Source organism: Vicugna pacos, chromosome 24 (assembly GCF_048564905.1).
Source record: "Vicugna pacos chromosome 24, VicPac4, whole genome shotgun sequence".
NCBI lineage: Eukaryota > Metazoa > Chordata > Mammalia > Artiodactyla > Camelidae > Vicugna > Vicugna pacos.
Genome location: NC_133010.1, coordinates 23,376,699 through 23,400,219, shown reverse-complemented (window position 1 = coordinate 23,400,219; position 23,521 = coordinate 23,376,699). Strand labels below are relative to the sequence as shown.

General features: G+C 40.4%; 1 protein-coding gene across 9 annotated transcripts in view; it reads left to right on the top strand.

Moving 5' to 3' along the window:
• The window catches only part of DLGAP1 (DLG associated protein 1), an 822,007-nt gene that overhangs the window by 260,853 nt on the left and 537,633 nt on the right, over positions 1 to 23,521 (top strand). The window contains exon 1 of one of the 9 annotated variants that reach the window (XM_072949182.1): positions 11,914 to 11,975. The exons of the other annotated variants lie outside the window; for them this stretch is intronic. The gene's annotated coding sequence lies outside the window, so the exon portion shown is untranslated. Of the gene's footprint in view, positions 1 to 11,913; positions 11,976 to 23,521 lie in introns of those variants that run through there. 9 annotated transcript variants of the gene reach the window in all.

Sequence of the window (23,521 nt, the reverse complement as noted above, 5' to 3'; positions counted from 1 at the left end):
TGTTTCTGTTTTGTAAATAAGTTCATATGTGTCTTTTTTTTTTTTTTTAGATTTCACTTATGAGTGATATCATATGGTATTTTTCTTTCTCTTTCTAGCTTACTTCACTCAGAATGACAATCTCCAGTTTCATCTATGTTTCTGCAAATGGCATCTTTCTATTTTTTATTGCTGAGTATTCTAATATATATATGTATCTCACAACTTTTTTACAAAATGTTTTAACCAACTTATAGTTGCATCAGCAAAGTATGAGGGTTTCATTTTATATAGTTTTATACTTCATTTTAAGTTTTAGAAATGTGACACCTTACATATGCATTTATGTGTATTTCTGATAATTCTCAATTAGAATGATACGGTATTTAGAAATATTTGGAATTCATTAACTTTAAAAAAGTTAATTTTATTTGATTGTTTGACATAGTCATATTGAAAATCTAGCCAGATTTGTTGAATTTTTCTCCCAGTTTAATTTTTATCTGCTTAAAGCTTTAGCATTGGAGGATTTGTTTTCTTTTCAACAATGTTAATTTGATATCTCTTGGCCTCTTCAAAAGGAGATAAATCTGTAGTTATTTTTTTCTAGATTAGTGTAATCCTTGATAGAGATAGAAAGACCAACAAAAGGTTACTATTTCTCAACTTGACGTGTGTCTGTGAGGTGCCCAAATTCATGAATATCACGCTGTTGTTGACTACCTTCCAAACGTGAATTTCCTAAAGATTTTGACCACTTTGGAAAGAAACAAAATTTAACCACAGTCTAAGATGTCATCTTTTTTTTAAGCATTTTTTTTCATAAATACTGAAATACTCAGTAACTGTCTTTTCGCAGCTCCTATTTTATTATGGTTATTTTCCTTATCATAAAAATAAAAACCCTGCATCGTTTTATTTATATATGCCATGGTTTAGATATATCATAATTAATTTAAGTAATTTATTGCTGAACATTTGGATTTTTTTTTGGTTCTTGTAAATAATACTAATTTTATATGTATATATAAATTATGGCTTTTTATTGTAGTTTGATTTGTTGATTAAGCTTAAATTCTAGAAGGAATTGCTAGGTTAGGCTAAAGACATTGTCACATTATCTCCAGAAATATTATTTGGTAATGTCTTACCACTGCCTCTGGAGAAACAGTTTTTCTACACTTCACTGACATGATATTTACAATGTATCACCTTTGCCAGTCTGATACATGAATAATGTATGTTATTGCTTTAAATTGTATTCCTTGTCTGGTAGTGAGACTGAATAGTTTGGTATATTTTTATTGGACATTTTAGTAGACATTTGTTTTGCAAATTGTCTTTCATTCATTTCTAATCGGTTTGTTCATCTCTTATCAATTACCTCCAACTGTAAACCCTTTGCTATCCCATATGCCAGTATGGCCTGTGTGTCATATCCTATATGTCAATGTCATGTTTGTATCTTGCCTTTGCTTTTCAAATCCTACTAGAATTTAGACAAATTTCTTTTTTTATAGCTTATGCTTTATGCTTTAGCCTTATACTTTTAAGACCTTTCTAACCCCGCAGGTTTTCTTCCAATTTGGCTCTCAAATTGGATGTATCGGCCAATGGGGACTGCTTACTGTTCTAGTTGTGTGCTTTTTCATGGTCTGTTCTCTGCCTGGCACAGCACTCTGCCCCCACACATGCAAATACACACACCACTATAACTGCTACCAAGAATGCACACCTGGTAAATATCGGCCCTTTTGTCCAGCCTTACACCAAAGGTGGCCTTTTCTTTGAGCCTTCCCTGAGTCTCCTCCCTTCCTCCCCTCAGTGAAGTTGACTGTTCTTTTCTTCTTGTTTCCTCTGCCACCCCCAAAGTAGTTATTATAACATCTCTAACGCTTGAAGGCCATAACTTGATTACAGGTTTGTATGCCTTTACAGAATTGTAAGTTTTTCGGGTCAAAATTTGTGTCATGTCCATTTCCATACCCCGAGCAATGTGGGATAGTTACACAACAGATGTCTGTTGAGTAGCTGTTGGGAACTTTCAGATACACGATTGAGTGAAGTGATTTGCCCAGGCTTGGAGAGATGCTAAGAAGCCCAGCCCAGCCTAATCCCAGACTCCCTTCTTTTGACTACACGCTGTTGCCGCAGCTCTGCCCGTGAGGTAACAAGGAACAGCACTAGATGTCTTCTGCACATTCAGAAGGTTCACGTCCACAGCCTCTCTCTTTCTTACCTAGTTTTCATCCGGCTAGAACTTACTTAATTTACATGTGTAAAGACAAGATCTCCTTCTCTTTTAAGGGAAAAATTTGAATAGCCAAATAATTGTTTGAGATGGTTTATGGAAGACTTGTCCATTTTCTTCAGGATTAAAAATCCTCCCACCCCCGATTTTCTTATTTCTCACTGCAAATGTTACTTTTTTCCCCCTTTGAATTCAATTGTGTTTTGCCCATTACTTTTTCTGCTTGGTAAAATTTGTATTGCTAAAGTGGGATTAAACTTAACGGTTATTGTTTTGTGGCTAGAAGTACATGGAATAAGCCACCTTCTTACATTAAGTAAATGGATTTCTTGGTTCAGCGCCTCACACAAACTAATTTAATGTGACAGGGGAGCATGATTTTAAAAGTGAAGATCCAGATGATCATAAAATCATCAACATTCTTTTGAGCTGGAAGAAACCACATAAATTGCTTTCTCTTCCAATCACCAAAGTCAACAATGTAGAAATATATTTATCTAGCTTTTGACCAAATTACCTCCATTTGCATCTTCCCATAAGGCCATTCATTTTATGTAGTTGTAGTTATTATAAGGTTTCTTCGTGTATCGAGTCTGTTGGCTCCTCTCTCCACTGAGTGCCCTTATTGGGGGCACCTGCCATCCTCTCTGACTCAGACTGTTGCAGTAGCCTTATCACCGACCTCTTGTTCCCATCAAGTTCACCACAGCCACTCCCAGCCCATAGCCATGCTAATTTTCTTTTGTTTGTTTGTTTTTGTTGTCCATTGTCTTTTTTTTTAATTGAAGTATAGTCAGTTTACAATGTTGTGTCAATTTCCGATGTACAGGATGTTTCAGTCATTCACATGCATACATATGTTCCTTTTCATGTTCTTTTTCATTATAGGTTATTACAAGGTAATGAGTACAGTTCCCTGTGCTCTACAGTAGGACCTTGCTGTTTATCTAGTTTATATATAATAGTTAGTGTCTGCAAATCTCGAACTCCCAATATATCCCTTCTCACCTCCCTCCCCCCAGTAACCATGTTTGTTTTCTATGTTTGTGAGTCTGTTTCTGTTTTGTAAATAAGTTCATTTGTGTCTTTTTTTTTTTTAAGATTCCACATGTAAGTGATATCATGCAGTATTTTTTTCTGTTTCTGGCTTACTACACTTAGAATGCTGATCTCCAGGTCCATCCATGTCACTGCAGATGGCATTATTTTATTCTGTTTTATGGCTGAGCAGTATTCCATTGTGTGTGTGTGTGTGTGTGTGTATGTATATATATATATACTATAACTTGTGTATATATACTACAAAGTTCTTTACCCAGTCATCTGTTGGTGGACATTTAGGTCGTTTCCATGTCTTGGCTGTTGTAAATAGTGCCTCTGTGAACACTGGGTGCTTGTATCTTTTCGAATTAGAGTTCCCTCTGGATATATGCCCAGGAATGGGGTTGCTGGATCAAAGGGTAAGTCTATTTTTAGTTTTTTTGAGGAATCTCCATGTGTGCTTGAATTTGCAAAAAGGACATCTGCTTACCACTGCTTCTCTTCCCACCTGGTGAAAAGATACCTGCTACTTCCTGGCAGTTTGACCTTGGACATCCGCTGAACCACCGTTACGCTCGGTGTCGTCAGCTCTAAGGGCTGACAGGTGCTCTCCCACCTCACAGAGTGGTTTTCAGGTGAAATGGTGTGCACAGCAGCCGCTGGGACGACCGCACCAGACCCCGCTGTCAGAGGTGCAGTGTCCCAGGGCTCCATGTATGCTCTGTGGGCCCATCCCAGGAGGTGTCCAGTCCCACCTCAACATCCTGCTGAATGGTGGCCCCCCTAGTGTGTCTGACTTCTCTCTCATTAACTCTCTCAGAGCTGAACACTTGCAGCCCGATCTTTGCTCCTGTTCACACGCTCTTACTGAGACTATCTTTGCTCCTCGTCCTGCTGCCTGAGAGCAGGTGCATTTTTGCTCAAGTTTCTGCTCCCTCCGGCTGCAGGATGGTGCCCTTCGTAGAGGACACCTCAGGATGGCGTTGCTCTCATTTTCCCAATGCTCTGGCACCTTCTTTGGAGGCCAGTCTTTTCTTTCAGGCTGTTCTGGTTCCCTGTGAGGGACGCCATCGACTCTGGTGCTGTAAGTGAAGTCGCTGGACCCAGTCTCTGTCCTGGGGAAAAGTGTTCTAAACACACAAACCAGTCTGGTGAGAAACAGTGAAAAAGCCCCTTTGTGTTAGCTGTGGCCATGGGCAAGGTCAACCATCGGGGAGGATAGGGAGCCGTTACCCCTCCCCCCACCGTCTGTATCCAGGGTTGCGTTTTTGAATTCTCAGACGGCAACGAATTTTCTGAAACAGAAAGTTGGCATTCTGAAAATATTTATTTTATTGTTTTTTGAGTAGTGCCTGGTGCGGTGCTGGCCTTAGGAACTATTACTTTCTCCCTTCCCTTCACAGTTAATGGTTTCCATGCTTGTCCAGACTACAGGAAGTATCCAGAGGAAATGAGCTAATACGTGCTGCTAAATCCACCATAGATGGTGTCGGCCAGTGGGAGATAGACCAGGTGTGGCCCTGTGACTCGGAGCCCTTCGGGGGAACAGTTGTGGCTTTAGCACTGCCGCTTGGCTACAGCGCTGTCCTAGGTACTGATATAAATCCTCTTTCAAATTATAGCGAATAATCCTGTGGAAACTTCTTTCTTTTTCAACCACTACCTGCGCCAAGTGTTGAAATTCCACTGATGCGCGTGAATGTTTTCCAGTTGGGTGGTGCTGACTGCACTTCATCTTAAGTAAATCCCTAATATCCTTGTTCTTTCTCTAGACCGTGAGGGTACCATTCTCCACTGTGGTTATTCTCTGTCTCAACAATTTGCTCAAAGAACTGGTAGAATATAGTTGTTTCTATTTTTAGCTTTTATTTCAAGATCATAGGAAGGCATGGAGAAAAGTTTTTTCCTGAATCATACGATGGATACCCTACATAATTGTCCCCTGTGGACCACGTGGGCATGTTTCCTTCTCCTGTCGAATCTTCTTTGACTTTGCTGTATTGGCCAGTCCCTTCTTGTCTTCCGCGTGTTATTGCATCATCTGACTTAATAGTATTTGGTGTTTATACTGATATTTTTCATTTGAAACAATTAGGAATGAAAGAAATACATGACAAAATTATGTAGAATAAGAAAATAAGAGTCCATTCCAAATCATTAGATTTATTTTAACCCTAAAAGCTATTTCCCAGTAATATACATGAAAGTAAACTACTATTCAGCTGTATGTTACATTGTCATAGTCAGTTCATGCTATCTGTAGGTTACCCACCTTGTGTATTACCTATGGCAAGTGTGTGTGTGTGTGTGTGTGTGTGTGTGTGTGTGTGTGTGTGTGTATTTTATCTTATAAGCTTTATTCTAAGTTCTTCCTTCCTTTTACTTGCCATGTTTCCTACTATCTCATAGAGCAATTGTTGTGTGCTCACTAAAAGCAAACTCGTTTACATGATTATTAGGGGAAACTGACTTCATAGGAAGAAAATCATAATGTATTTCAGGCTAAGCAGGAACTGACTTTTGTGTGATCTGAGGCTTTAAATAGATTTCACTTGCTCATATTTCTTAATGCATAGCATTGAGAATTGCTTATTCTTTCCAAGCAGGACGTAGTGGAAGACTGATAGTCTTATAGAAACAAGCAACCGTTGGATAAAGAACATTTTCCTCACCACCTCCAGACCTCTTCCGCTTTCCTCCTTCCAGAGTCTTATGACTTTGGTGCCTGGCAAGAAGCCTGCCCATCCAAGACTGACCATCTGTGGTCTCTCTACAGGCCCCGATCCTGAAAGCAGTTAAGCAGAGGATGGGTTTTGACTGGAATCAGGGTGCTTAAAGGTTGATGACTGACTAGATAGTGTGGGAAGATGCAACTGGAATCCCCCTAATTGGGAAGCAGGAGTGAGCCAGGGAGAAAAAAGAAAAGCGAGGTTCAATTCTCATTAATATCGTATAACCTAAGGTGTATATGCACAGTATTTTCCCTGAGAGGAGCAAATTGATCCCACAGATCATCTGTGGGCTCTCCACCAGACTTTGGCAAGAGGAAAGAAAAAAGAGAGCAGGAAGGGAAGGCTGGAAGGAGGGAAGGCTGCACCCGTTCCAACAGACAATCTCAACCTCTTTTGTACATTTTTGTTTAGCTTTCATGAACATGAGAACAAGGTTGTTATTTTTAAACGTAACAAAACATTGATTTGCATAATTGAAACATTTCTGAAAACGTAATTTAGAATTTGGCAGGAATATAGACTTAACAGTGGAGGGAAATTTTATCAGAATTTTTCTATGGTACTTACATATGGTAAGGTATTGCCTGTTGTTTAAAAAATTGTTTTCTTGAGAATTTTTAGCTAAAGACAAAGTTGGTTTTTTTTAAACATGGATAGCATTAAACTTCATTATTATAATATTGAGTTTGAAAGATGAAAGAATGCAATAATTAGAATTGCCATTATCTTGGTCAAATTACATTATATTTTCTGAAGTTTAAAAATTCAACCTGTATGTCCTAGGCATATTCTAGTTGGTCGTAAATTAGTGGCCTTTTTGGCAGAACTTCAGTACTTTGTTTATAGACCAGGTAAACATCACATGGTCTTAATCCCCACTAGTGGCCAACTCCTCACACATTACAGTGGGGCCTTCTAAATGGCCAGGCTTGTGACAAGATGTTAACAGGTGATTGATGAGAAGGACCTTAGCTGGAGACAAACTGACCCAGATTATCTTGTAAAAACATTCCAGTTTTGCCCTCTGTGTGTCATGAAGGACAAGTCGTCTGCTGCTGTTAGGAACCCCTGCCAGTCCTTTCTCTGTTTCTGACCTGCGCTCCCACATCTGCTGGTGGTGGATGTGGGCCATGTGCTCCTGAGACGGTCTGGGCCAGGGAGGCGCTGACCTCGGGCCGTGAAGTAAATCATTGGCTTTTAGGGTAGGGATGTTGAAAGGATACATGGCTGGACTTCATCACAGGGCTGACGAACGATGCTTTAGAGCAGTGATTCTCAAACTCTAGCCAGCAAAAGAACCATCTGGAGGGTGTTTTCATGCACAGACTGCTGGGCCCACTTGCATTGTTTCTGACTTAGTCCATCTGGGGTGGGGCCTGAAAGTGCATTTTTGCCAAGTTCCATGGGTCCTGGTTCTGCTGGCTGAGGAAAACACTTCAAGAACACTGCTGTAGAATGATCTGCTCTGGCTTCAAAGGTTTGAAGATTTCCCCCGTTGAGGGCGCCTCCCAATGTGTACTGTTTATGAAAACAATGGATGTTCTTTTTTTCCCGTATTCTACCATAAGTTAACTCTTCTCTTGGGTAGTTAAAGAATGGGAAAATCTCAGTTACTTGGAAGGCTAGATCCTGTCAGGAGGTCTAGAATAATATCAGGTTGGGTAAATCACATAAAAAGCAGGACATCAGGTTATATACACTGTTACTAATGTTCCCAAATGGTCAATGGTCAGATTAAAACTTATAGCCATTTATTTCTGCTGTAGTTTGAGCCAAACCAATGCCTGTTAGAGATGGCCATACAACAGTCTAAAATAGGCACTGTCATGTCTTAGTTGACGTTCACAGGCTTTGGGTGGATGAAAGTATGAAAGAAGTTTGAATCTTCATACCTCATGTTTGCATTCTTCTAAAATGATTTCTTTTTGTAAAAATAATGCTGCCTATCCTGGATAGAACAACACAGCCACAACTGCTGGTAAAAAAAGATCTAAAATAAATGTGCTAATCATTATGTTTGGCATAATGAAGTTTATTTTTTCCCCTTGAGTTTTCCTTGTATAAAATTTAGAAGAATTACACTTACTGGTTTGTCAGCCACTGAGAATTTAGGGACCAAGAAACAGTGAAACAGAATCATTGTGTGCATGAGTAGCACCTGGAGGTCTCATTAGAAAAGTATAACCCTGAGACCACCCAGGGGATGGGCCAGGAGCCCACGTCTCAGTGAGCACGCTGGGCAGTTTAAGCACCACGCGGAGGAGCCCAGACACGGAAGAGCAGTGTGTCCAGGGCCCCCTGGCGGTACCGACAGGAATGGCAGGCTTAGCCGGACAGCGCGCGGCTGAAGATAGCTTTTCCAGGGCAGGGAGATTTATTGTGCTGGGTAGCACTAGCTGAGGTCTGCTACTCTGTGGCCAATAAATACATAAACGGAAATCAATAACTTTGTGTTATCCAACGTGAAAATAGATATTAAGTTTAAAACTCTTTTAGGACATTACAATGAATAAGAGGTCAGAGTTGAACTTGCAACTCTATTCTCTAAATTTTTTACTGAATTGACTGAGTGTGAGGAAATTATTTTTACATTGATAAACAAAATAGGTTCATCAGAAACAAACTTCGATCTGTATGATTAATGTTAGGAACTAAAATCATAATAATCCCATACATTTGTTTAAAACAGTCATTTTCAAAACAACAAACAATACAGTGATGGATAACTAAGCTTCTTGTGGTGATCGTTTTGCAATAAATACAAATACTGAACCATTATGTTGTACACCTGAAGCTAATTTAATATTCTATGTCAGTTACACCTCAATTGAAAAAACAAAATAACAAATAATATTTATTACCTTCTTTGCTTTTTGAGAGAACTGTGGGAGACAGGCAGGGCCTCAAAAGAGCCAGTTGTTGGAAAGGGGGGGATAGAAAGGAAAGAAACCTTCAAGGTGTCTGTAGCTGAAGCTCCTATTCTGCGAGCACCCTGTATTCCCCACACCCTGCCTTTCCCCTTCTGTGCACAGCTTAGTGTGTCAGTACAGCCTGGTTATGACGCATCCTGAGTAGCAATCTGCTGTAGCCCTGAGAGCGTCAATGTCAAAGCCCTGTCTACAGAAGGCACTGGGATGCCAACATACCCATGGGACCTGGGCACCCCTGGGCCCCATACACACGGACGGCCAAGAACGGTCAGGTGTGACTTTTAGGACTAGGGAACCCGTTGAAGATTTCGTATGAGTTGATGCTTCAAAGCTGGCAGCTGTGATTTGTCACTCTTGTAAATTTCATAATTTCATGTTGGTAGTAGAAGATTCTATTCATTTGCAGTGGAGAAGTGCTAAGGAAGTAGTTTTATAAAAAAGAAATACGTCCTTTCTTTTTAACAGTTTGTCGTTGAATTCAGTTATCAAAAAGATGTTTTGAAATCACCTCCCCTAAAGGTCTTTAAAATAGGTCACATTTGATGTGGAAGAGTCTGGCTAAACTATAAAAATTCTTCCACATTTTGAGATTCAGTGACTTCATCCTTGGCCTCATGGACACGTAGAAAATTGATTGAAGTGACACAGATGAAAGCAAAGGGTTCACAGTGGTTCTCCATTTACCAATTTCTAGTGTTTGTGAAGTGGTTTCTGTAGTTATCTCTTAGTAGCAGCAATAATGCTTTTACCTTCCATCTCATACTCATCGTCCATCAGTTCTAAAACATTTTCTATCATAGCTATTAAGTTAATAGACATTTCAGCCTGCTTGACTCAGAGTTGGTAAACAATTTGTCTAGGCTGGAGAGGGGCCAGGCATGTGTAGTTTCAGGTTAGTACATCCACAGAATATCTACTACACGGACATGCAGTTTCCCCTTTCACTAAGTTTAACTTCAACTTGTAAGGTAATTGGGAAAATTGAGAAGTCATTTTTCTGATAATGAAACAAATTGCTTTTTAAGTCTTTTTTCCTTCTATATTCCTGCAGAAAAGCAGAGGGAACTGTGATAAAAGAAGTGTATATTTGGTCTCCGACCCCTTTCTGATACAGAACTCCTGAAACCTTTGGAATTTCCCAAGTGCAGAGATCAGTAATGGTGTCTTTTGTTACGTTAATGAGGTACTTTTGGAGCACACCTAAGGATGGGGGCTGGTTGGCAGGGGAGCCAGCCTGTGATTAGAGGGTTGGAACTTTGAGTCCCATCCCCTGACTTCCTTCGGAGGGGAGTGGAGCTGGAGGTGAAGTTCAGTCACCAGTGGCCAGTGATTCAGTCAATCATTTCTACATAATGAGACCCACATAAAAGTCCAAAGGACGGGGTTCAGAGAACTTCCGGGATAGTGAGCACGGGGAGGTGCCGGGAGGGCGGTGTGCTCAGAGAGGGCACGGAAGCTTCTCGCTTTGTCCTGTACCTTCCTTGTCCCCCCTCCCATCTGGCTGTTTCTGAGTTCTAACCATTGTCATAGGTAATCTAGTAAGTAAAATACTTACCTGAGTTCTGTGAGCTGCTCTAGCAACGTAATCGAACCCAAAGAGGGGGTTGAGGGAACCTCCAACTTAGACCCTGTTGGTCAGAAGCTCAGGTGACAGCCTGGACTTGGGATCCTCTGAAGCAGGGGGCAGGGGAGTCTGGCGGGACTGAGCCCTTAACCTGTGGTACCTGATGCTGCCTCTGGGCGGAGAGTGTTAGAGTTGCCTTGAGTTGTGGGACCCCCAGCAGGTGCTGGAGAATTGCCTGACGTGGGGGGACAACCCCACGCACATTAGAATTGGCTGCAGAATCTTAGGGACAAATGGAAACGTGCAGGAATTCACACCGAATGTTGCCTACTGTTAAAAAACAAGTCATCTGAGTGAATTGTAAAGATCTTACTGGCTTTCAAATTCAACACTTTATGAATCGGGTAGCATCCCAACCAGCAGAAGGAATGGGAGCTCCAAGGAGCTGTACAAAGTGAAGGGAGCAGGACTACAGAAGTTCAACTAGGCAAAAATGGGGCTGGTTACCGCAGGGTTCCTTTCCTTTAGTAGATGGCAGGGGTCTGTCAGGACGATTACCTAACTAGCGGTTACCAGGCAAGTCCTGATTGACTGGTTAAAGACTGCAATCCTGGGAGAGCCAGAAACTGTATAATTACAGCCTCAGCTCGGTGACACGGGGCTTAGCATAAACGACTCCATATTGTCTTGTTTTTAACACCACTCCATGTGTTTAAAATGCTTAAACCTAGGTTGTTCTTTTTTTCACTGCTTGCTTCACGTGAATGTGCCTTGTCTCCCAATATGATTTTATATGTCCCATGGTTCTGAACTCATGGTAAGAATTTATCAATATTTGTTGAATTTAAATTAGTATTAGGTATGCACTGATATTTCTAAAAAATATATATGGCAGACATAACACGTCTGACTACATACACCATTAATTGATACCGTGCTGTATGCCCGATTCTCTGTTAAGAATTGTATGTCTTAGGAAGTCACTACATCTTAAAAATAAAAGCACACCCTAAATTAGAGTAACGTATTGATGAATGATCTGTTAAACAGCCTTATTCACTCATAAACTCTGCTTACTAGCCAGATAAATGTGTCCTGAGGAAAAGTAGGATTAAGAAATCTGCACCTCTAGCTGGTTAATTTGAATTTAAAGTACCACTGACTCCCAAGACGTGGTAAGATTGAGCTACCAAATTACCAGTTTATCCTCACATATCATAACACTTTATTAACTAGAAATGTAGTAATGGGTGAAATGGACTTATTTTGGCTCTAATAATCCCAGATTTGTGACAGTTTCACCTAAAAATCGCAGGGCTTCTGTCTGTGCTACGTAGGAGAAAAGGACTTGTGACGCCTGTAAGGAAAATCAAGAATGGCGAGTGTATCTGAGAGAAACTATGCGGAGACTTCAGCTTTCCTCCCAGTGTGCAAGTGGGTGCTCATAATTTCAAGTGAATGTTACCTGTTCAAAGAAGGTGAGTGTAGAATCCAGGAAGCCCTCTGATGCAAGTAAATACAGGGTGGCTTCTAGGAACAGAGAAGTAGTCACATGTTAGAATGTGGTGTAGATGTTAGTAATTTAAAATGGCCTTTCTTAAAATTAGTACTCACGCTGACTTTGACATCAAACAATTTAAAAAAATTTTTAAATTTTTTATTGAAGTGTAGTCGATTTACAGTGTTAGTTTCAGGTGTACAGCAAAGCAAATCAGTTATACAGATACACACACACACACACATATATATTTTTTTCTTTTCAGATTCTTTTCCATTATGACATCAAACAATTTAAAACAAACCACAATGAGCCTTAGGGAGCCAAACTGAGGAAATACATTCTTTGAAAAAATTTTTTTAGAGTGAAACCGAGCGAATCCGCAGCGCTGTGTCCGCTGTGTCCGCAGCATAGGAAGTACAGCCTCCCCGACTCCCCACGTCACGGTTATGCGGAAACCACTGCTGCACTACCGACTGCAACGGCTTGCACTGGGCACCCGCTGCGTGTTGCCCTGGGCACGTCAGGTGACATCTCTTCTTCTCACACTTACCCTGTGGCGGAATGTGTTACGTGCCCACTTGACAGATGAAGGCTCAGAGCCTGGGAGATTTTTAAGTGACCTGACTTGGTCACACCACTCGTAAGCAGCAGTGGGCTCAGACCTCAGCTGTGTCTGGCTCCAGAGTCCATGTTGTTACTATTTGGCTCTAACTTAACACCACTTAGCAGCTTTCCCTCTTATTTCCAGTTCTGCCCCCACTGTGAAATATTGCACAGGTGACGTTCCAAATAGCTCTGAGAACAAATTACTGCAAGTTACGTCATGTAGGCTCAGAACTCATGTGTATAACCTAGCCGGGACCCCTTCCTCCCAGCAGCCACAAGCCCTGCGCTCCAGCCCCCCGGCCCTCTTCACCTGTCTAGGAGATGACTCCTCCTTCTGACTCAGGTGGCAAGAAAGAGGTAGGAGGTTTTTCCCTCTCTCCCACTGGACCTCTTTTGGCCACTTAGTCCTAGCATGAGTTCCTACCTTCCCAGATGAACCAAAGCCGTAGTTCTTGGAAGGAGAGGACATTGGCTTCCTCTCCCCGCAGCACATCTGCTGCTGCGCTTGTATGGAAACCCACCTGCTCTCATTCGTGGTACAGGCTCTTCCTTACTGTTTCTCAGGCCTCAGAACAGCAGAACATAATTATGGAGAATAATACAATCTCACTTCATTTGGCTCTTTTGGAGAAATTCTTGGTCCTCACCATCACGAAGGACACCTCCTCTGCACAGGTGCTCCTGCCCTGCGCTAGGGCTGGTGACGGAATTCCGTGTGGGGTCTCCTGCTGGTCGTGCTCTTTCACCAGATGAAGGTAACGGACTGTTTCATGGCATCGTCTTCATGTCTTTGCATCTTTGTAGAGCAGACTTTGGATGTGGACGTTCCCTGTTTCCGGTCTTCCTTTCTTTATTCTCTATTTTCCTCAGACTTGGAGTCACGTGTTAAATTTTTATTTCCTTTTACTGAGGTGTAGAGACAAAAATCATCTAGAAGAGACTAGCTCACCGTCTTTCACATGATTATAGACAGTTACTCAGCCTCTCTCCTTGCCTGAAACCTCTGGGGTGGGAACTCCTGTACATACGTCTAAGTTAAGCTCAGGATGACTTCTCTATATGCCTGCTATGCAGGAGGCATGTTATTTGGGTCGAATAGAGCCCGAGTCTCCCTCAAAGTCTGTTGCTTTTCCTGTGGTCTGGGGCGAAAGTGCAGGGGATCATGAATTTGTCTTTATCCCGGGGTTTAGAGCCATTACACTAGTTCCAGCTCACAAATTCAGAGTTAGCTGGGCAGTTGACTACCGAGTGTTTTTATATTCCATTTTGGTGTCCAAGAGAAGCTGCAGAGTGAACTCTCTCCCCTGCAAATTAGGAGTTATATAATTCAACAGGTATTGACTTAAGCAGTTTGTTATTAACTCTTCTAGTATTCAGAAATCATTAGGTTGTAAAAAAATGCTGTTTGGCCGTCAAATTATTCATGGTATTTACATTTACCAGAATAATTCCATTTTCTATCTTTCTTGCATCTGTTTCCATCCTACTTCTAATTAATTGCGGACATTTAGAGAAGGCCTACCCTATGCCTGTAGATTTACTAGGCTAAGAAACCATCAGCATCCTAGCTGGAGGTAATGCGCTGAGTTCCCTCACTGACTCAGACATTATTATTTAAAAATCATAATTTTAAAAATGAGACCAAAATCTTCATTTTATTTCCAACTTGCTCCTTGATTCCAAATGAGTTTATCTTCATTTCTTTGGACCCAAGAGACTGCAATAGTACTGCCCTAAGTTTTTAGAGCCAGAAACAGCAATATAAAAAGAAAAAAAAATCAAAAAACAATATGGAAAAAAGACACAAATGAACGTACTTAAAAAACAGAAACAGACTCACAGACATAGAAAACAAACTTGGGTACCAGAGGGGAAAGGTGGTGGGAAAGGATAAATTGGGAGTTCCAGATTTGCAGATACTAACTGCTTTGTATAAAATAAATAAATAAGAAGTTTCTGCCGTATAGCACAGAGAACTAAATTCAGTATCTTGTAGTAAACTATAATGAAAAAGAATATGAAATGAATATGTGTATATATATGTATGTGACTGAAACATTATGCTGTGCCCTAGATATTGACTGTAAACTGTACTTGAATTAAAAAAAAAAGATTAAATAGAAGTTAGCGCTCATTTGGAATGTTACCTCCTGCTTTTTAATTTATATGTTGACGGGAAAATGTGAGCTTAGATCAGGAATTCCAAATGCAGCATACTATTTTACAACACATGGGTTTGCATTGACATCCTTCAAAATTTTACATAAATCTCAAAGGCTGAAAATCAGAAACTGGAAATTTAACATTGGAGTTTCTCAGTAAGTAAATAGGACTCTTTCTTTTTTTCTTTCACACTATTTAATATTATTCTTTGACTGTTCTGAGGAAGATTGAATTTCTAACTAATGGCTCATTTCAGCATCACTGGCCAGAATGAAGACATTTCCCAGGTGTGTCTCATGTTCCCTGGCTGGAACTGAGCACTCTTTCTCCTCGGCAGATGAGAACTCAACCCCCCATGAAGCCCTTTCTAAAATCCTTGAAGAACAAAGAAGTCTTAAAATGTCCCTGTTGACATCAGAACCTTAGGAATTTCTCTGATCATCAAAATCTTGGTTTCTAAAAATAGATTTGTTCCCACCTGCTTAAGATCATCTGATTCACTGGGAGAGGAATTTATATTACAGAGAAGTATTTTAACCATAAAACTGAAGTTTTCATTTAGGAGCTACATTTTCATGAATAATTAAACTAATTCTTTCAGAAAGCAATTGAGGGCTTTCCGTCTTAGGTATTTTTTTTTCTTTAATTCTTCTCCATTTATAAGTGCATCTTTCTGTTCTGTTGCTTTATTGTTTAGCTGTTGTCATACTTAAACTGAAGTAAGTTTTTTCAAAATGCTAATGAGATAGTGAATGAAGAAAAAGGAAATTAATTTGAAATTTTTATCTCACGCCTTGAATAGCTGCTTGTTTCCTCTTGATTAAGAACGGTAGACATTTAAACTTACGACTTCCGGGGAGAAAAAGGGTAGGAAGGGATAAATTGGGAGTTCAAGATTTGCAAATTAACTAGTATATATAAAATAGATAAAGAACAAGTTCCTTCTGTATAGCACAAGGAGCTACTACATTCAGTAACTTGTAGTAACCTGTAATGAAACAGAATATAAAAAGGGAATATATGTATGTGTATGCATGACTGGTACATTAAGCTGTGCACCAGAAACTGACACATTGTAAATGGCTATACTTCAATAAAAAAAAAAAGAACAGTAGACTTTTGATAACTGATCCTTATTAAAATTTCAACAATTAATTAGCAGCAGCAAACCCATGTCATCTAGTAAATGGATTTTACTTAAAAAATGAATTTTTGAGGTTCCTGGGGCCCATAATAGGCCTTACTGTAGCTTTCCTCTTTTTCTGATTTTCTTTGTATATGCAGAAACTTTCTTGTCCCATTTCCCTATTCAGCCACATAGCTACCTTTATTCGCTTATTTGATAAATATTTACTGCACATCAACATACATTGGTTGTACTAGGACTTGGAGATGCAAGGGTATGTAAACCATCGTGTTTACCCTTAGAGAGTTCATGAGCCATCATGAGAGAGGGACAAAAACAATCAAATACACACAGACATTTCATTCAGATGGTGTCACTAGGTAATTGATATGTAGATTGAGATGAAGAGGAATGGGAGGGGGAGTGGTTTAAGGAGAGTGGTCAAGGAAGCTCATTAAGGAAATAGCGTTTGACATGAGACCTGATGTTGAGAAAGAATCAGCCACACGTAACATCGGAGGCAGTACGTCCTAGGTATGTGCAAATATGTGCAAAAGGGAGGAAAAGAGATTGGCGTGTTCAGGAAATGGGGAGGAAAGACTGCTGTGGCTTGAAACAGAGTGACAGAAGGACATGGGATGAGGTTGACAAGTGTGTATGCAAATTAACAGGAATCTAGGCGTAGTTTTTCCAAGGCCACGAAGGAATTAGGATTTTAAGTGCAAAGCGCCTTCAGCCAAATTGTTTGAGTATGCAAATGACAAAATCTATTTTATGTCTTAAAATTGTTTCTGTTACTTCAAGGAAACCCCACCCAGGGGAATCTGACCATCGTTTTGGGATGTGCCCTAAGTTGTAAGAGGTGCTGAACGCCTGGCTCAAGGTGGTAATGGACAACCTGCAGAAAAGTAAATCAGTTCCATAGGGTTTTGGAGATTGAGTAGCCGTGACTTGCTGATGGATTAAGGGTGAGAGGTGAAGGAGAGGGTGGAAACAAGGGCATCTTTCTGTTGCTGGTTGCTCAGTTGCCCGCTGGTGTCTTTATCCTGAGAGGGAGAAACTTGGAGTTGGGAACAGAGACATCAGGACTCCAGTGTTTTATCTCGGTGATTCTGAGTTTGAAATACCAAAATTGAGATGCCAGATAGGCAGTTTGAAACATGAGGCTGGGCCTCAGAAATGAGACTTGGCCTGGGGATGTAAAGATGGGAATCCTAAAACATAAAGGTGGTGTTTAAATCCATGGGCCTGGGTAAGGTCACCTTAGACTGTATGGTTATTGGAGAGTGATCAGTTGATGATAAAATCTCCTGTCTTCTATTAGCCTTTCACATGTAATCAGACACATCAGCCAAGATGAGATAGCTACCAGCATTCTCTGTATCTCTCGACTTGCACTTGCTGAAAGAATAAATCTGCTGGTCAGCGTCTCCTCCTGAAGCAATAGGTCAGTTTCTCCCCTTAAGAGTTTCTAGCCCCAAACAAACAGGCAAACAAGAGTAAATCAGTAACAACAGCAAAATCCAATGACCTCAATCTCCTTTTCCATACACTTTTTTTTTGAGTTATTTTTAGATCAGATAAGGACGGCCTGGTATCCAAGCAATACAGAAATGTGGTAGGATCACGGCCGGACTGCGTCTCCATCTCAGTGGACTGCTCTCCGGTGACGCTCACAGAGCCCCTTGGTGCTGCTGAAATGGTTGTTGTGCTTGGGAACGCCTGTTGGTGGGAGCGTCCTTTAACAAAGGCTGTACATCCGTTTGACAGCCAGATAGCATGACAGCCAGCATTTCTACTTGAGCAGCTCTGAAGGATGCTGTTACTGGGACAGACCAGTTGACATAAGTTTCAAGACATCATTCAGAGGTGCTGCTGTGGCCATTGTGGTTGTGTCTTCACTTACCTTCGAGCTAAGGGGCTCTTCGGTTAATGCCGTAGAAGTCATCGAAAATGGCAGCCTGTTTATTGGTTGGGGCCGATGTCACTCAGCATCAAAGCTGCAGCAAAATAACCAGTGACTCAGCTTTAGAGGCTGGTTTAATGGGTCGGGGAGGATCAGCAGGGCTAAGTACTTTCAGCTGCCGTACAGCCAATCTCCAGGAATTTTTCTCATCTTGCAAAATGGAAACTTGGTCCCCATTAAACAACAGCTCCCCATTTCTTTGTCCCCCTCAGTCCCTGGTGACCACCATTCCACCTTCTGTTTCTGTGAATCTGACTACTCCAGGTACCTCATCTAGGTGCACTGATGCAGTATTTGCCCTTTTGTGACTGGCTTATTTCAATTTGGCGTAACGTGCTCAAGGTGTATCCATGTGGTAGCATGTGTGAGAATTTCCTTCCTTTTTAAGGCTACATGATATTCCATTGTGTGCTATACCACATTTTGTTTATCCATTCATCTGTGGATGGACACTTGGGTTGCTTCCAGCTTTTGGCTATTGTGAATCCTGTGGCTATGTACAGGGGTGTACAAATATCTTTGAGACCCTGCTTTCAAAATCTTTTGGGTACATATCCAGAAGTGGAATGACCATATCATATGGCGATTCATTTTTAATTTTTTGAAGAACTGCAATACCATTACCCATAGTCGCTGCACCGTTTTGCATTCCCACCAGTGCGGTCTTTCTCCATCCTCACCTGTGCTTATTTTCTGTTGTTTGTTTGTTTATTTTTATATACTAAACATCCTGATGGGTATGCGGTGATACGCCATTGAGATACATTTTTGAGATAATTTTGATACATGAAGTCATTGTAAAAATACCTTAAGTTCTTTAGTAGTTAAAATGTCTTTGGCTGCAGGTAATGTATAACTTCCATTCAAATTTACTGAAACAGTTTGGGGTAAGTATTTTGAAGGAATTGCACATTACATTTTTGAGAATTGCTGCATTGGAAAGCCCTGTTTTAACTCATTGTACAGATAATGTGAATGATCTATGGAACCGATGTTTCAGGGAATACGCTTTAAGAGACTCTCTTGTCAGGGAGCAGAATGTGTTGTAGAGTTAGGAACATCAGGGTTTAAATCCCAGTTTTACCTCATATAAGCTGATTGGCCCGCAAATGAATGTACTGACTGTATTAGACCATGAAATCTTACTATTCTGCAAGAGGAAATTTACAGTTATCCAACATCTTATGCAAAGATTTTTCACCAGTGTCAGTTATTGGTGAGATTTAATAAATATTTTTATCTCTGGGTTCTGAGTCAGGCACTGTTCCTGTGATATTTGCTAGCTGTCACTAGCTAGCTAGCAAATGTCTTCTCTGAAATAGCTTGTCAACTTCTTATAAGTTTTGAATGTTGGAATCATCACTGTGCTGGCTGCTGCTCACAGGAATGAGTTGTCTTTGCCCTGTGTCCATATCTGTTGCCTTCTCTCATGAAAAAAAAAAAAGAAGGATGTTTCGGGGGAGGTCACAGCTTTCAAGAATGTGATTATTATAGAGTGGGAGATGAGAGTCAAGAAGAGGTGAGAGTGAGGAGTTTAATTAAGGAAAGGACTAGATAATGGAGTGTTTCTTGTGCCAAGTTCTGAAGACTGGACCTTTTTCTATAGGGACTGAGTGGCTTTAGCAGTAAGTACTGGGGGAAACAATATAGAGGATGGACTGGAGACTAGCTACAAACATTAAGATGAGTTTGCAGATCTTTGCAGTTTTTCAGGAGAGAAATGAGGTTGTGTGTTAGGGTCACAGCAGTGCTAAGGAGTCATTACAAAGTGGAATGGGCAGGATGAGGAGAAGTAGGATGGGGAGAAAGAGAATTCTAGAATGACTTACACAGTTCTGATCAGAGATAGTGAGGCTGATAACCAAGAAGGAGGAGAGGATTTTGGAGGAAAGAAAATGGCCTCCATTTTGGACAAGTATACATTGAACATCCACTGAGAGATGTACGGGAGGTGGGTGAGTGTGCAGCTGGGGGCCCTGGGCTGCTTGACCTGGAGATTGAGAGCTGGGAGTCTCCCATGGAGAGGCGGTTATAGGAGACCTGAGGAAGGATGAGCTCGCCTTGTGCGAGCACATGGTTCAGGAGCAGGACTGTGGGGTGAGTAGCATTTCAGGGCTGGGCAAAGGCAGAAGAGATAGTGGGGAAATGTAAGAAGGAATAACGAAATACTGAGACAGTCACAGATAAGATCACCAGTTTTTTTCTTAAGCAAGATCTGCATTACTTGAGATAGCACATTAGCAAGGATAAAGTTACTTTCCTCAACCCTTTTCAAGTCATAACTCAAAACCTGTATGAAGTTGGCACTTGGCTTGATTTCTCCATATCTGGTTGTAACGAGACGTTTTTATGACCTAATTGAAAACAATCGCAAGGTTAGAAACAGAGCTCACAGAACTTGACCCAGGGGAGCGACAGTGGCAGGTGATGGAAACTGCTTGAGAAGAGTTGAAGGTCTGGATGCGAGTCCAGTGTTTTGCCATGAAATAACTGTGTGACCATGTCCAGCTTAGCCCCTCAGGGACTCAGTTTTATCATCTGAAAATTAGACACTCTCTTCATTTCCCTCCTGCTGTAAAATGTATTACTTTTAAAGCAAAGTCATATGTTTTGCTCATTCAAGTCAGAGAAGTCTCCCCTAGAATAAACGGTATAACATTCATGAAATTAATTTAAAATAAAATACATTTATTTCACTTATGAAATAAATTTCCATCACAGTTACTCTAAATAACATTTTTAAAGCATCATCTGGTCAATAATATGGCCTTGCTTTAATCTTTGTCATGTAAATTTATAAAATAATGACCTTGCATTTATTTTAATCCACATGTCTCTTATTTCCCAGTTAGGTTATTATGTTCTTTTTCAGTTTCCAAATCATCAAAGTACCTTGTAGGTGTGTTTGTCATGAAGACTCAATAAATATCTTTCAGCTGGTTGATACCATGTACCTTTCACTCCACCAGACCCATCATTTCTTCTTTCTAGCCTTTTCATGCATTCCCATGGGTTTTATTACCATTCCAAAGAGGATTTGAGTAGTTAGAACACTGAGGGGGTTTAGTAAATAACAGGAAGAACCCCACGCTTCCCATTTTGACTTAAATCTTCCTTCATTTACAAGGCACGTTACAGTGGGTACTTTTACTCTATTTATCTCTGAGTCCCTCCGAGGCTGCGCTTCTCTCTTACCCCAGACGCTCTCGCCCCACAGACTTTATACCCTGATTAGACCTCGGACGCAATCGTGATGCTTCGCTGTTTTTCTTTCTTTGCCTCATTTGCTTTGTGGTAACTGGCATCTCCTCCTTTCTAAATGTAGCCGTACTCTATGTTCTTCTTTTCATTCTTGTGTTTCTAGGTCTTACAGTGTTGCTCTCCCAGTCAGGCATCTTTTAATGGCCTCTAAGATAGTCACTGCTGCTACTGCATTTCCTCCAAACGCTGTAGTACATATGATCCTTCTCATTAATACCACGACCCGGGAAGACTCCTGCCTATGTTTTCCCATTACCGCCTGTGTTAACTTTAAAATTGTTTTCTTTTATTGAAGTGTAGTTTATGTATAGTATTATGTAAATTACAAGTGTACATACCTGTGTTAACTCTTACCTGACTCTTTGACCTTGGACAGGTGTACTGGCCCACCCAGGTGTGGCTAACTTAAAAACAGGTAACTGTAACTCTTCTGCGTATCGCTAATGTAGCATTAATTATGATGAACTGTAGTTAGGTTTGGTAACTGGCCGTATCCAGTGGACTCCAAGCTCCTGAAGAATGTCGTAGCTACCACTGTAATCGCTCTATACCCCTCGCATGGTCACAAATGCACTTACGTCTTTTTTAGTAAGTGGCCCTTAAAACACTACACTGCTACAGCCCACGTCAGTATGTATTCTGAATCCTTGTGGCAGTCTTTTTTAAGTTGTGGTTTGTATTCTACACATTTTTTTTTACTTAAAAATTTTTTTATTTTTATTTTTTAAATTGAAGTATAGTCAGTTTACAATGTTGTGTCAGTTTCTGGTGTACAGCATGTTTCAATCATATATATACATGCATGTATTCCTTTTCATATTCTTCATTATAGGTTACTGCAAGATACTGAATTTAGCTCCCTGTGCTATACAGTAGACACTTCTTATTTATCTATTTTATATATAGTAGGTAGTATCTGCAAATCTCAAACTTCCAGTTTATCCCTTCCCACCTCCTTTCTTCCCTGGTAACCATAAGTTTGTTCTCTGTGTCTGTGAGTCTGTTTCTGTTTTGTGAATAAGTTCATTTGTGTCTTTTGTTAGATTCGACATATAAATGATATCATGTAGTATTTTTCTTTGTCTTTGTCTTACTTCACTTAGAATGTCAATCTCCAGATCCTTCCATGTTGCTACAAATGGCATTATTTTATTGTTTTTTTATGACTGAGTAGTATTCCATTATATAAATATACGACAACTTATTTATCCAGTCATCTGTAGATGGACATTTAGGTTATTTCCATGTCTTGGCTACTGTAATAGTGCTGCTGTTAACATTGGGGTGCATGTGTCTTTTTGAATTAGAGTTTTCTCTGGATATATGTCCAGGACTGGGATTGCTGGATCATAAGGTAGGTCTATTTTTATTTTTTTGAGGCATCTCCATACTATTTTCCATAGTGGCTGTACCAACTCCATTCCCACCAGCAGTGTAGGAGGGCTCCCTCTCTCCACACCCTCTCCAGCACTTATTATTGGTTTGTATTCTGCACAGTTCTTTGTGATTTTCTATTGGATTTACTCTAAAAACCTACAAAAATTTCCTATTCTCTACAAAAATGATTTGCACAACAGTGTAATGTTACTGTCACTTTAGGGGCATGTTTACCCTAACTCTTCTAACTTTATGCCACAAGTAATATGGGATCATTCAAAACTGAAGTGATAAAAAGTAAAATGTGAAAAATAAATCTGCTTTTTATTATGTATATGTATATTTGTATATTTTTATAGTGTATCTTGTTTTAGAAGTCTCTGGATGGCAAAAACCCTGAATATGCAGATTTCTTTTACTGGAACAGCCTGTCAATTGTATGATACCCTGTGGTTTTTAAGGTCCATATGCTAATTCCCATGTCTCTTATTTATTTATATAATGTGGTAAATTACTCCTTGCAGCGACAAGCAGTCTGCATCTCTCAAATCAGATGTGATTAGCAACAGAAGGGCTTTCTGCTGAGGTATGGACCAGTGACACAATGAATGTGTGTCAATATCTAAGTGAAAAAGGATGAAAAGTAAATATCCAATCTCCTTCACACCAGTTTGACCCAGATTTGGGGGGTTGGGGAAGGCATTTTAGGAGCTTGCATCCTAAATAAGGTAGTTGTACACGAGATAATAATCTCAAGTAATCATAGAACAAGCTTCATTGTCTCACCCTTACTTTGGCGTTTTCTTGATTCAAAATCTGCATGCTGCCTGATATCATCTGGAAGTGCATGTGTGAAAATGAGAGTGAGAAGGGGAAGGGGAAATCTCATGGGCTCATGGCCAGATCTAAGGTCTAAGGCAGTAACTGTTAGTGTCAGGAGGGCTGAGTTCTATTTCTGGCTCTGCCCTCCCTTCCTGGCTACAGTGCACGCTGCCGAAGCTTTCATTATTACTTATCTTATTGT